At 48.6% G+C, this 7,450-nt stretch overlaps 1 long non-coding RNA gene across 1 annotated transcript; it reads right to left on the reverse strand.

Moving 5' to 3' along the window:
* Positions 1–205: 205 nt before the first annotated feature.
* On the reverse strand, positions 206–5,002 carry LOC110344047 (uncharacterized). Its single transcript, XR_002386321.2, has 3 exons — positions 4,713–5,002; positions 2,974–3,127; positions 206–1,724 (listed from the first exon to the last, which is right to left on the reverse strand). It is a non-coding gene; the product is annotated as an uncharacterized LOC110344047 (long non-coding RNA).
* Positions 5,003–7,450: the final 2,448 nt, after the last annotated feature.

Below are 7,450 nucleotides of genomic sequence, written 5' to 3' on the forward strand. Positions count from 1 at the left end.
AACCTGAATATGTGGTTTAGAAGCTTTTGGAACTGATTCTTGGGAGCAGTTTGAAGAGGTCTTGGAGATGCTATCGGAGAAAAAAATCCCTAGAATGAGGTAAGTCAAGTTTGTGGGAAATTCTGGTCAGATCTCAGAAGACCAGAATGGTCACAGAAATGAAGATGGTAAATGAAAGGGCTGTCGAAGAAGGGGCACACAAATGTTTAAGCAGCAAGCTTTATTGGGGCAGCAGTCTGCCTCCTGCTGGGCTGACTTACAAAATGGAGACCAGCAGCACCATGAGCTGAGCTGGAGGCTTATATAGGGGTTTTGTATGTGGGAGAGTACATAGTCCTTTGATGGGGGTGGGTGATTGCAGTTAGGGCATGTAGCAACAAGTTTTGGTTGGGGGATGGAGTAACAGGCTCCAGGAAGTCCCTATCTTGTGGGAACATCTGGTCATGAAACCAGTGGGGCAGAAAAGCCCCTAACTAGGTAGAAGGTTACTAACTAGGAGGGGTCAAGCCTTAGTTATGCAGAAGTTCCCTGTTTGCCATTACAAGAGGAGAAGAGGGGGGAGGAGGGAGCTTGTTCTTGCGGGGGTTTCAGAATACCTAACATCCCAGACTTTAATTCATTATGGAATTGGGGTGATGGTCTCTCTTTTTGTATCTACTTCCTGCTGATCTGGGATGAAGTTTTGGGGGAATGGGGAGTTGGCTGGGAAGTTGATATGGCACTGGAGCCCCTGTAGTGTTTCTTGGTAGGCCTGGAATTGTTGGAGCGCCAATTTTTTGGGAGCAGCTACGATTGTCATGGTGGCCAGATCTAGCAGGCAGAGAGGAGTGATGAGAGGTAGGTAAAAGGACTTTGGGCAGCAGGACCACCGTGAGGGCCTGAGGTAATGAGGGAAGATTTTGGTAAGTTTTACTCGGAAGGCGTCAGCAACAAAAGGGGGGATTGGTGTTCCTTTGTGGAAGTCAAAGAAAACTATTATTTGTAAAATCCTTTTAACATAATACTCAGGAGGCATGTCCGGCTTAGGGGATTGAGGGAAAGTCAGAAGGTGGTAGAAAAGATGGACTAAGAATCTGGTATGGAACTTGAGGGAAAACCAGGAGTGGTTAAGGAGCCCCTTGTGCCAGCAGGTGGGTCTGATGGGCTGGCGATGGCAGCGGCAATATCCAAGGAGGAGAGCTAGATTTCCCCTTCGGTGCCAGGTAAAATCGGGGGAGGAACCTTTATAAGGGACGCAGAAGGGGCAGGTCTTTTTTGGGTACATGAGGCAGCAGACGAGGCTTCGGACTTTTCCCGGGAGGGATTGTTGGGCAACATGGGAGAAGAATTGGGTCCCCAGGGTTTGAGGGCAGAGGGGCCTTTTGGACATGGGGGAAGTGAAGTGAGTAGAGATAACCAGCAAATAAGGAAGAAAGTATGAAGGGAAATTTTCTCAGGGGAGAAGTCTTGGAGGGTTCCCTGATAGAAGTGGTCAGTTACCCATTGGAAGATCCCCTCTATTGACCCGTCTTGGGGATGAAACCAATGTAAGACTTGTTGCAGGTGAGAAATGAAATAAAGAAATCATGAGCGCAACCAAGCCTGAGTCATGTGTTCCTTGTTGGCAATTGGTTGAGTGGTCCTCAGGCTGGTGAAGTGGTCAGGTCGGGGCTGGTGGGGATTCTTTTATAGTCAGCTAGGAGAAGTTCATGGACCATCTGGTTGGTAAAAGCCTTGAATCTTTCCTGAAGGAAATTTTGAAAACAGCAAAATGAGGATGGGCCGAAGGCCAGGATCAGGCAGGGTTACCAGAGGTCCCATAAGTGCTCCCACCCAGGGTCTCCAGCCTGTGGTGGTCCAACTCCACCAAGACTCTGATTCTTGTATCTCATATTTTGATTCCATAGCCTTGAGGCAATCTTTGAGTCTATCCATGGACTCTCTGACCACCCCTGACCAGTTGGCATAATAGCAGCATTCCTCTCCTAGGAAGAGGCAGGTTCCCCCATGTTTTACAGTTAGCAAATCCAGTGCCCTGCCGGAATTCCAGTGTCCACAGACCTAATTTAAGCAGGACAAAAAGAGTAGGATGCCCTGTGTACTCAGGTAACATAAGAAAAGACAGCATTTTTTTCTTTTTGTTCCAATGGCTAGGTGCAGCAGCTATCAGGCCAATACCAAATATCAAGAGGACACACAGAATTAATATCAAAATGGCCAAGGCAGGGAGAGATATAGTCAATAAAGGGGCACAGTTACTCAGCCTCATGTATGATGACCTATTATGAGGTTTTGGCCTGGGGGCAAGGATGTTCTGCAATCCTGGTCAGCTTGAGCCAGGTAGGTCCTAGAGGAGAATAAGAAAAGGCAGAAGGTGTAGGGGGAGGATCGAGTGAAGGGGGTTTGGTCTTTTTGAGCTTGGAAATGTGGAACCAGGGGGCCTTTTCTCAGAGTTTAACCGCTGTTGGGGTGGTCAAGAGGACCTGGAAAGGGCCTGTCCATTGGGGGAGAGTTTGGCGGGGTGAAGGGTTTTTAGAAGGACCCAATCGCCAGGGGCGAGGGGAACAGAGGAGGGTGGGATAGGGAGAGGTTTAGGAAGACTGGAGTCTGCATGTTCTCTCATGAGATGTCAAACCAGGTTTAAAACAGGAACATAGTCGCCCAGAGCGGGAGTTGTGGAAGGGAGATTGTCTAGGAGAAATGGCCTGCCATACATAAGCTTGAACGGGCTAAGAAAGGTGGGGCTGGAGGGACTAATACAGACGAGAGCAAGAGCAATGGGGAGAAGGGCAGTCGAGGGCTCTTGAAGCTCTAGAGTTAATTTGGTAAGGTGGCCTTTTATGATATGGCAAGACAAAGGCTCAGTGGTCAGTGGGGAGAAAACAAGTCCATCAACTCCAACAATCGAGACCCCTGAGGGACGCATAGGTCTGGGGCATTCAGGCAAGGCAGAATAAGTGACGCCAGTATCAATAAGAAATGAGATCAGCTTACCTGTCACGTGGATAGTTACCCTGGGCTCCTTTGATGTGATGGGTGAAGGAGTCAACATCCCGGGGCACCGTCAATCTTCTGCAGCTAGGCCCAACAGGTCAGGTAGAAATGAACCGGATTCTCTCGTGGGAAGGGAGGGGACTGGCCTCCCACGCTGAGGGGAAAGAGGACAGTCTACCTTCCAGTGTCCCTTCTGTTTGCACAGAGGGCAGGGTCCTGATGGTGGTTTTGGGGACTAAGCCCAGTGGCCGACTCTGCCACATTTAAAACAGGAACCAGGAAGGATCTTTGCCGATACTCGCTGACTGGTCCGGGAGCCTTGTAGGGCAGCAGCCAGTAGCTGGTACTTAGCCCTATCATGCTGGGCTTTTTCTGCCTTTGCCTGATCCTCACGACCATTGAAAATTTTAAAAGCCATAAGTTTTTTTTGAGTATCAGGAGCCAACTGAGATATAAAATGAGTATTAAGAATTAAAGTTCCCTTGGCCCATGCAGGATCAACTTTGGTGAATTTTTGGACGGCCTCAGTTAAGCGAGCCAAAAACTGGGCCAGATTTTCATCATCCCTCTTGGGTAGTTTTTCTGAGTTTATCATAGTTAACTGCCTTAAACGCAGCCCTTCGGAGGCCCACAATGAGGTAAATAACCATCCCACTGCAGAGACCTCGGTCTGCGTGGTCCACCTGATAATTCCAATTGGGTTCCTCCTGGGGGATGGCAGTAGTACCCACGGGATTGGTGTTGTCTGCCTGGTGGACCTCGTCTGCGTGTGCCAGGGCCGCCAGCCAGACCCTCTCTTTCTTCCGGGAGAAGAATGGAAGAGAATAACATAGAGATTGTGTCAAGAGAGATTGTAGGATTTTGTCAGATACCTAAACTCCTTGAGGTATGTGTTGGGGTGTGGAGAGAAAGAGCCTAAGCGCTTTTCAATTTGAGAGAGGTCAGTGAGGGAGAAAGGGACATGGACTCTAACAACGCCCTCAGCTCCCACCACTTCATGCAGGGGCAGGATGGGGGCCAGGGGAGGGAGTCGGCCATCCCGGGACCGTGTGTGTGGAGGGGAGGGAAGGACAGGGGTATCGGGACTGGAGTCGCCCTTGATGGGGGGCTGGAAGGGGAAGTAGGGCAAGTTGGAGTAGAAGGTTCAGGGGGTTAGAGAATTTGAGAGGTGGGACAGGAGGAACACAAAGAGGGGTGAGAGTGAAGAGTGAGGAAGGCTTGAACATAAGGGATTTTAGACCATTTGCCATTGCACTGACAGAAATTGTCCAGATCATGGAGCATAATGAAATAGAAAGTGCTGTTCTCAGGCCATTGGGACCCGTTGTCTAAGTGGTATTGAGGCCAGGCAGTATTACAGTAAAAGATTAGTCACTTTGGCCTAACTGAGTCCCCAAGGCTGAGGGTTTTAATGTGTTTTAGAAGATAACCCAGGGGGGTGTCCCCAGGAGGGCGAGACTGAGTGGTGCCCATTAGGTGTCTGCCAATTAGAAAGGGTGAGGACAAAGGCTCCGAGAAAGGGGTAGGGAAGGAGCATCCTCATTCCTTAACCACTCTCCAGAGATGAGAGGGCTCCGAGCCCAGGGGTAAACCATTCGCCAGTTGGACATCTCCGAGGTGGCAAGGGTTCAGGCTTTCCAAAAGGCTGGGGGGGTGCTCCTGACCGAGCGCTAGGGTTTCTGTGGGGCTTCCAGAGCCCAACAGACAGGAGACCCGACAGAGGGAGACCCTTGACTCACCCATGAAGAGAATCAGGCTGGTGTTGAATGCAGCTTTGGCAATGGGAAAGGACTGAAAGCCCTGGAGGTGTGTCCCAGTTCGGCAGCTGCAGATCCAGGAAGAGGCGATCAGGAGTGCAGCTCCCGGCCCCAGTGGGACGAGGCAGCAGGTCCTGATAGCACCACCTCCTGGGTTTCGGCACCAGAATGAAAGTGTTGCCTAAGAAGGGGCACACAAATGTTTGAACAGCAAGCTTTATTGGGGCAGCAGTCTGCAGCCTGCCAGGCTGACTCACAAAATGGAGACCAGCAGCAGCATGAGCTGAGCTGGAGGCTTATATAGGGGTTTTGTATGTGGGAGAGTACGTAGTCCTTTGATGGGGGTGGGTGATTGCAGTTAGGGCATGTAGCAACAAGTTTTGGTTGGGGGATGGAGTAATAGGCTCCAAGAAGTCCCTATCTTACGGGAACATCTGGTCATGAAACTAGTGGGGCAGAAAAACCCCTAATTAGGTAGAAGGTCACTAACTAGGAGGGGTCAAGCCTTAGTTATGTGGAAGTTCCCTGTTTGCTGTTACAGGAGAACAGTGGGGAGGGAGGAGAAGGGAGCTTGTTCTTGCAGGGCTTTCAGAATACCTAACAGTAAAGACCAGGCTCAGGAGGCTTCAGTTGGGAACAGGCTCTCTGGTAGTTGGATTCCAGGTCATTATACTCTGGCAGAAAATTCCTCAACATTTTTGCTCATGTCCTGGAACTTTGCAGAAGACTTAGGGTGACAGACTAATCTGTTGGAGGAAAGTTCAGGACAGCTCAATATTGGAGGTGTGGGGTGATTGTTTTGGCTGCTTTTAGCCAGGTTTATAGTGAAAATCAAGAGCAAAAGGCTTATTTTTAAAGTTTTCAGTTTTGCCAGAAAGTGCCCACAAAGATAGAGAGGTTGGTTGCTGAAGATCAGCATTAAAAAGAAGCCAAGTGGGCCGGGGATTTAGCTCAGTGGTTTCACCGCCTGCTGCGCAAGCGCAAGGACCCGAGTTTCATCCCCGGTACCAAAAAAAAAAAAAAAAAAAAGAAGAAGCCAAGTACTTTGCATCCAGACAATGGGAAAAATGGCTTCAGGAATCATTAAGACCCTTCCCTCCCTTCATAGGATCAAAGGTACAAAGCCATAACGTTTTCATCAGAGAAGAAAGCCTGGGCCACTGTGCTGGAGAAGGGCCACCATGCTGGAGAAGGGCCACACAGGGAGTTGGTTCCCTGGGGCGCAGTTCATATTGTTCAGCCATCCTGGCATTCAGAGGCCTCTGTAGCCACCGTCAAAGGACCCAGCTGTTTGACCTGACAACAGATCTTGACATCCTTGCTGGTTTTACAGCATACAGAATGCAAGAGTTGTGGGCTTATGGAGGCTTCCACCCCAATTTCAGAAGGCCTGAGATGCCAAGCAGTATGCCCCTGAGATGGCAGTGCGTGAAACTGTGAGAGTGAAGCCAAAAGTGCAGTAGAAACCACAGAAAGTAGAAGCCAGGAACATGGAATGTCTAAGGAAAGCCACAAGGAGTGAGCAAAGCCTGCCTAAGAGAGAAGCCATGAGGGGTGCAACCACCTGCAATGCTGTGGAGGTGGGGCCACCCAAGCTCTTTGGAGTTCACATCCTGCCACAGCCGGGCCCAGGTGCTGGACATGGAACTACAGGGTTTAATGTTCTCCCTGTTGGATTTCAATTTTGCTTTAGGCACATTTGTTTCTATCCTCTTTTTGGAATGGGAATGTTTACCCTGTGCAATTGTATGTCAGCAGTGTTTAACTTTCCTTTTGATTTTTACAGGGACTCACAGCTAAGAATTTGCCTTAATGTGCATCTAATGGTCAGAAATGTTGAACATTTTGTCATGTTTTTATTGGCCAGTTGTACTTCTTCTGAGAAGTCTTTTACTTCACTTGCCCATTTCTTTATTGTGCCTTCATAGGTGGTCTAATTTTTCTCAGTGCTTTATACCACTAGATAGTACTACTTAAGTTACAACTAGTTGCCCATCTCTAGTTACCCACAACTACTTACTCACTGATACCAGTCACCCAGTTAATCACTAGCTATCATGTGGTCAGAGGTGGGGCTTCAGAAGTACCTGGATCTAGAATGTGATACTGAGATTCATTTATGGTGCAATGCTAGGATCAAGGAACACTAGGATTAAGGGTGTGTGTGCTACCTGCTCTAAGTAGCCTGTATAAGATATAAATAAACGGTTGTTGCTTTGTTACCTACTGTCCACCATGAACTGTTTCTCCTCTGCAATGCCTATTTGACATGCTATCCTGCCTTGGAGCCAGGTGATTATGGACTGAAACCTCTACGAACTATGAGCTAAATAACCCTTTTTCTTTTAACTTTGGGTATCGGGTATTTTGTCCTAGCAATGAGAGAAAAGTAACTAAGAATTTGGTACCAAGAGAAGTGGGGTCATTGCTGTGACTATATTTGACCATGTGGTTCCAGAATTTTGGGGGCTGGCTGGTGAGAAGAGTTTGGAAAGGTTTAGCAATGTCAGCTGAAAAAGTAGAGTTGAAACACCTTATGGCAGATTCTGGTCAGCTCAGAAAAACAGGCTCAGGTTTCTGCTGGGAAGGACTGCATTGGCTCTTGGACTCCAGACAATGTATTATACCTTGGCAGAGTTTGTCTGCATTTTGCTCGTGTTCAGAGACTTTGTCTGAGACTAAGATTAAAGGCGGCAGACCAATCCTGCAGAAGAAATTTC

The sequence above is a fragment of the Heterocephalus glaber genome, unplaced genomic scaffold, assembly GCF_053883595.1.
Source record: "Heterocephalus glaber isolate CG9 unplaced genomic scaffold, H.glaber_assembly_v1.0 deba00000331, whole genome shotgun sequence".
In the NCBI taxonomy this organism is placed as follows: domain Eukaryota; kingdom Metazoa; phylum Chordata; class Mammalia; order Rodentia; family Bathyergidae; genus Heterocephalus; species Heterocephalus glaber.